Source organism: Nicotiana attenuata, chromosome 6 (genome assembly GCF_001879085.1).
Source record: "Nicotiana attenuata strain UT chromosome 6, NIATTr2, whole genome shotgun sequence".
In the NCBI taxonomy this organism is placed as follows: Eukaryota; Viridiplantae; Streptophyta; class Magnoliopsida; order Solanales; family Solanaceae; genus Nicotiana; species Nicotiana attenuata.
The window spans coordinates 77,393,656-77,401,400 of NC_031994.1; positions in this window are offsets into that span (position 1 = coordinate 77,393,656).

Here is a 7,745-nt window from a genome sequence, read left to right on the forward strand (position 1 = left end):
CTGACCTCGTCACTACTCTACCGAGGTTAGGCTTGGTACTTGCTGGGTAGTGTTGTGGTATACTCATGCTACTCTTTTGCACATCTTTTTGTGCAGATCCAGGTACTTCTTACCAGCCCAGGCATTGGTCGGGATTCTTCTGCGGAGACTTCAAGGTATACCTGTCGGCGTCTGCAAGCCTCAGAGTCCCCTTCTGTCACGACCCCCGTTCACCCTCCATGAACATGTCGTGATGGCACCTAGTTCCTACAACTAGGTAAGCCTAACAGTGCGGAAATAACAATTCAACTTGAGGAATAATCAATTAAAACCGAACATATGGAAAATAACAACTGAATATAAGGCCGCCCGGCGTATACAACTCTAAAGATATGCGGAAGTCTACAACTCAATCCCAAAACCCGGAAACTCACGGGAAACACAGGCTAATAGAATTACCATAAGTACTCTAATCTCCAGAATATCTACATTAAGAGTATGATAGGATAACAACTCTACAACTAAAATAAGGAAGAAGACTCTTCGGTCTGCGGACGCTGCAGATATACCTCGAAGTCTCCGTGTATCTCCTCGCCTCAAGGATAGTGCGCCTGAGAAGAGGTACCTGGATCTGCACATGAAAAACATGCGCAGGGTGGGCATGAGTACACCACACCGGTACTCAGTAAGTGCCAAGCCTAACCTCGGTTGGGTAGTGACGAGGAAGGTCAGGGCCCTACTGAGGCAAAATATAATAATAATAATTAACAGTATGAAAATCTGACAGAAATAATGAGTACAGCAGTGAGATAAGGCAGGTCAACGAGGCAATAACAACTACAAAACAACAGAGTAAACACAAAATAAATACAGCTCAATATCAATGATAACAATGAGGGTCTCCCAGGATACCGTCCTGTAGCCCTTTTCTCAACTGTCCAATGGATTCTCCCGGGATACCGTCCCGTAGTCCAACTCATGTACCAAACCGAAGGATCTCCCGGGATACCGACCCGTAGTCCAACCATCAATGTGCAGGGGGGTCTATCGGGAATCTAACCCGCAGTCCCAAAGTAAAAGTGCAGGGGGATCTACCGGGAATCGAACCCGTAGTCCCAAAGTAAACAGACAAGGGGGGGGGGGGGGAGCTACCGGAATCCCACATCCGTAGTCCCAATGTAAATGCACAACCACAGCCAGGAATATACCAAGGAATGAAGTACGAAATACAAACACAGATAGAACTAGCGTAGCATGCTTCACGTAGAACAGTCAAAACAACTTAAGCAAATAGGCAATCAATTCAACTAAACATGCTTTTTCCTAATCTAGCACAAGTTATAATTTCGCGTAGAATAAGGCGAGTAAGAAGAAGCAAAATCTCAATAACTTAAGTAAAACCGGATTTTCCATCAATCGGCTCAAGTACGCGCCCGTCACCTCACGTACAAGGCACTCAAATATCAAGTAACAATCCTAAGGGGAAAAGTCCCCACACAAGGTTAGACAAGCCACTTACCTCGAATCGGCACCAAAATCAACTCGAAATCAAACTTTTGCCACGAGTATCCGACTACCAAATCGGACCCAAATCTATTCAATTCAATTACATATCGTAAGTAATATTGCAAACAACTGATTCCACTATTAAATTTAAAGCTAGGGCGCGAAAATAGGTAAAATGACCAAAACGCCCCTCAGGCCAACATCTCGGAATCGAATAATTTTCACATTCTCAAAACCCTCATACTCTCACGAGTCTAACCATATAAAAATCTCCCAAATCGGAGGTCAAATGCCCACTCAAAAATCCAAAAGTTAGGTCTAAGAAGTTTTCCCCAAACTATCCAATTTTTGATCCTAAATTCGAATTCTAATGATGGATTTAACTAGATATTGATGGAATACAACTAAATAGGGTTAAGAAAACGTTACCCAATGATCTTCTCTTCAAAACCCACTCAAAATCGCCCTCTCCCGAGCTCTCAATTGATTTTTGTAACTTATGAACTCAAACCCTCGAAATTTCTATTTCTGCCCAGGGGTTACCGCTTCTGCGGACAAGGGACCGCTTCTGCGGTCCCGCTTCTGCGGCCAATTTACCGCTTCTGCGGTTTTCATTAAAGCCAAGAGTTCCGCTTCTGCGGTCTTAAACTGTACCTGCGGTTGCCGCTTATGCGGATTCCTTACCGCTTCTGCGGTTTCAATCAAAATCCCAAGGACCACATCTGCGACTACCATCTCGCAGGTGCGTAACCGCTTCCGCGGTTAAACTTCTGCACCCGGGGAAACTGAAGGAACACTCGAATTTCGCTCCTGCGGTGGTCTAGCCGCTTCTGCGGCTCCGTACCTGCGGAACCCAAACCGCAGGTGCGGTTATGACAGATACCAGCAGGTCTTCAGCAACTCTTCAACTTCAAAACCTTCCGTCACCCATCCGAATTCATCCTGAGGCCCCCGGGACCTCAACCAAAAGCACCAATAACACCTAATACCTCATTCAAACTTGTACCAATCCTTAAACCACCTAAAACAACACCGGAAACCCGATTTAATCAATGATTCAAGCCTAAGAACTTCAAATTTCTTCCAAATACGCTTTCGATCAAAAACCTAACAAGAACACGTCCGAATGACCTGAAATTTTGCACACCCATCCCAAATGACATGACGGAGCTACTGCAAATTCCGGAATTCCATTCCGACCCTCGGATTAAAAACTCTCTATCGGACCGGAAACTTCAAAAATACAAACTTCGGCATTTCAAGCCTAAATGAGCTACGGACTTCCAAAATACATTCCGAACACGCTCCCAACCCCGAAATCACCTAACGGAGCTAACGGGACCGTCAGATTTCCATTCCGAGGTCGTCTTCACACTGTTCCGACTACGGACCACTTTTCCACACTTAAGCTCTCATTTAGGGACTAAGTGTCCCAAAACACTCCGAATCCTAACACCGAACGTCCCGGCAAACCAAAATAGCAGAAATGAACTTAGGGAAAGCAGTTAATGGGGGATCGAGGCATAAATTCCAAAAACAACCGGCCGGGTCGTTACATCCTCCTACACTTAAACATTCGTTCGTCCTCGAACGAGCATAGAGAACATACCTGGGGTAGTGAAAAGATGAGGGTACTGGCTGCGCATATCCCGCTCGGTCTCCCAGGTCGCCTCCTCGGCCAGCTGACCCTGCCACTGAACCTTCACTGAAGCAATGTTCTTTGACCTCAACTTTCTGATCTGTCTGTCCAATATAGCCACTGGCTCCTCAACATAGGATAGATCCTTGTCCAACTGGACTGAACTGAAATCCAACACGTGCGACGGATCACCGTGATACCTCCGGAGTACCGAAACATGAAATACCAAATGAACTCCGGCCAAACTGGGAGGTAAGGCAAGCTCGTAAGCAACCTCCCCGACTCGCCTCAAGATCTCAAAAGGGCCAATAAATCTCGGACTCAACTTTCCTTTCTTCCCAAACCTCATAACGCCTTTCATAGGCGAGACCCGAAGCAGAACCCGCTCACCAACCATATATGAAACATCATGAACCTTCCTGTCCGCGTAACTCTTCTGTCTGGACTGGGCTGTACGGAGTCTATCCTGAATCGTCTTAACCTTCTCCAATGCATCCTGTACTAACTCTGTGCCCAATAGCCTGGCCTCACCCGGCTCAAACCAACCCACCGGAGACCTACACCTCCTGCCATATAAAGCCTCATACGGCGCCATCTGAATGCTGGACTGATAACTGTTGTTATAAGCAAACTCCGCCAATGGCAAGAAATGATCCCAAGACCCTCCNGACACATAAGAGTAAGTAGAGCCCCGGATCGAATAGAACCGATGCCTCTCTGTGACAAACCAGAATAATACCTATAATGACGGAGTCGGAGGCAACAGCCTTAGTACGAGCAAGAATAGCATAATATCTGGCCCGGCCCCTCTCTCGAGGGCGACCTCTATCTCCCCGACCTCCGCCCCTAGCCGGCTGGACTGGTGGGGTAGCTGCTGGAGCTGTGATCATGGCCTGAGAACTCTGAGGAGCACGCTGCGGCTGAGCAGCCTGTGAAGATGCACCCCTACAAATTCTGGGGCAGTCCCTAACCATGTGGCGTGTATCACCACACTCAAAACAAGCTTTGGGAGGACGCGGTGGCTGTGACTGGCTGGGACTAGGCCTGCTGGACTGACCTCTGGAAGCACCTCGCGCAGGAGGCGCGCTAGAAACTGGAGGTGCATAGTAAGGCTCCTGTGGTGTAGGCGGAGCTGGAGTACTGCCGGCTGCTGGAAGAGCTGAATGAACAGGGCGACCCGAATAACCTCTGCCATAACGACCTGCTGATGGGGTACGGGCACCAGAGTAGTGACCCGACTCTCGAGACCTCTTGGCCTCCCTCTCTCCTCGCTCCCTGGCGAGCATACCCTCAATCCTCCTAGCAATGCTCACTACCTGCTGATAAGGAATGTCCATCTCCAACTCTCGAGCCATGCTAGACCTGATGGGCGGAATAAGGCCCTCAATGAACCTGCGAACTCTCTCTCAAACAGTAGCAACCAAGGCCGGTGCGTGCCTGGCCAACCTGGTATAACGGATGGCATACTCTGAAACTGTCATAGCACCCTGGCGCAAGTGCTCAAACTCTGCGCGCCATGAATCTCTGAGGCTCTGGGGAACAAACTCTCTCATAAACATGTCCGAGAACTGGGTCCAAGTCAGTGAAGCAGCCTCGACTGGACTGTCTAACTCATAAGTACGCCACCAATCATAGGCGGCTCCCCAAAGCTGAAAAGCAGTGAAAGAGACCCCGCTGGACTCCACTATGCCCATAGTACTACACTCCTCCAAAAATCCCAAGGCATCATCCGATGCTAAGCCACTGAACACTGGGGGATCATATTTCTTAAACCTCTCAAATCTCCGCTGCTCGTCCTCTGAAGCAGCTGACCCATCCTCGGGCTGAACTGGTGCTGCAGGCGGTGGGGGAATAATCTCGGGAACCTGCTCAACCTGCACTCGTTGCTCAGGAGTGCGGACGGCGGGAGTCTGTGCTCCTCCCCCGGCCTGGGACGTGGCTGCAGCAAGGGGAAGCAACTCCGCCCGAGCCAAGGTGGTGTACATGCTCATGAACTGAGCCAAAGTCTCCTGGAGCGCTGGAGTAGTAGTGGCAGTAGTAGGTGTGCCAGGTGCCTGGGCTCCGGCTGGATCTGCTGGTGGTACCTCGGCGGCAGCTTGCGCAGGCGCTCTGGCTACACCACGTGCGCGTCCTCGACCTCTACCCCGGCCTCTGGCGGCGGCAGCAGGGGGCGCGGGTGCCTGATCATCTCGAGTAGTGCGTGTCCTCACCATCTGTGAGAGAATAGAAGACAGAAGTTTAGAATTGATGTCAAAAATATCGCACGACAAGGAATCCAAATGAAGTGAAGATTTTTCCTAAACAGTTACATAGCCTCTCGTAGATAAATACAGACGTCTCCGTACCGATCAGCGAGACTCTAATAAACCGGCCTGTGTTCCGTGACTCCTATGAACCTAGGGCTCTGATACCAACTTGTCACGACCCTAGTTCACCAACCGTGAACATGTCATGACGGCACCTGGTCTCCATGACCAGGTAAGCCTAACATTTGCGGAAGTATATTAATTGCAGAAAAATAGAGGAAAATCAAATCAAATATCTAAAAGAAACTGTACTGATTGCCGCTTCGCAAGTACAACTCAATATCACAAGTCAACAATTCCCAAAACCCGGAAACTCACGGGCAACACAGGCTACAGAAGTGTATAGTAAAGGTTCCCAACTCCAGAATTTCTAACAACTAAAAGAAAGGAAAAACTAGGTACTAAAGATAGAATAAGAGGGAGACTCGTCGGTCTGCGGACGCAGCAGATCTACCTCGAAGTCTCCGTAGTCCTCCCGCCTCACTGATAGGGTGCCTGAGTAGAGGTACCTGGATGATCTGCACATGAAAAAAAACATGCGCAGGAAGGGCATGAGTACACCACAGCGGTACTCAGTAAGTGCCAAGCCTAACCTCGGTCGGGTAGTGACGAGGAAGGTATGGGCCATACTGAGACAAAATATAGTAATAACAATAATTAACAGGATGATAATCTGACAGAAATAATAAATACAGCAGTGTAATAAGAGAGGTTAAACAAGGCAATAGCAAATACACAAGAACGGAACAACCACAGAGTAAGTACAGCTCAACACCAATGGTAACAATGAGGATCTCCCAGGATACCGTCCTGTAGTCCTTTTCTCAACGGTCCAGTAGATCTCCCGGGATACCGTCCCGTAGTCCATCATAAGTGTATATCCGAAGGATCTCCCGGGATGCCGTCCCGTAGTCCAACTATCAATGTGCAGGGGGGTCTATCGGGAATCTAACCCGCAGTCCCAAAGTAAAAGTGCAGGGGGGGATCTACCGGGAATCGAACCCGTAGTCCCAAAGTAAACAAACAAGGGGGGGAGCTACCGGAATCCCACATCCGTAGTCCCAAGTGCGCAGTCACAACCAGAAGGTACACGGAAACGAAGTACGAAAGACAAGCAACAGGTAGTACTGGCCTAGCATGCTTCACGTAGTACAGTTAAGGCAACTTAAGCAATTAGGCAAGTTAAATCAACTAATCATGNCATCAAGATTGGGGCTGTAGTCAAAGCTGTCTTGAGCTTCTGAAAGCTCGCCTCACACTCCTTTGTCCACTGAAATCGGGGCACCCTTCTGGGTCAATCTAGTCATAGGGGCAGCAATCGATGAAAATCCCTCCACGAAACGACGGTAGTAACCCGCCAAGCCAAGGAAACTGCGAATCTCTGTAGCTGAGGACGGCCTGGGCCAACTCTGCACGGCCTCTACCTTCCTCGGATCCACCCGAATACCCTCACTAGAAATCACATGGCCTAAGAATGCCACAGAACTCAGCCAAAACTCACATTTTGAGAACTTTGCATATAACTTTTTCTCCCTCAAGGTCTGTAGCACGGTCCTCAGGTGCTGCTCATGATCTTCTCGACTCCGGGAATACACCAGAATATCATCAATAAAAACAATCACGAACGAGTCAAGATATGGCCTGAACACACTGTGCATCAAATGCATAAAAGCTGCAGGGGCATTGGTCAGCCCAAATGACATAACAAGGAACTCGTAATGGCCATATCGAGTCCTGAAGGCAGTCTTCGGGATATCTGGCTCCCGAATCTTCAACTGATGGTAACCTGAGTGCAAGTCAATCTTAGAAAACACCTGTGCGCCCTGAAGCTGGTCAAACAGATCATCTATACGAGGCAAAGGATAACGGTTCTTCACTGTAACCTTGTTCAACTAGCGGTAGTCAATACACATGCGCATAGAACCATCCTTTTTTCTTCACAAACAAAATAGGAGCACCCCACGGTGAAACACTGGGTCGAATAAAACCCTTACCAAGCAATTCCTGCAACTGATCCTTCAACTCCTTCAACTCAGGAAGAGCCATACGATATGGAGGAATGGAAATGGGCTGAGTGCCCGGCAACAGATCAATGCCAAAATCAATGTCCCTATCAGGCGGCATGCCCGGAAGATCAGCTGGAAATACATCGAGATAATCCCGTACCACTAGAACAGAATCAACAGAAGGTGTATCAACACTAACATCTCTCACATAAGCCAAATACGCGGCACACCCCTTCTCAACCATGCGCTGAGCTTTAAGAAAAGAGATAACTCTACTGGGAGTGTGATCTAATGTACCACTCCACTCAA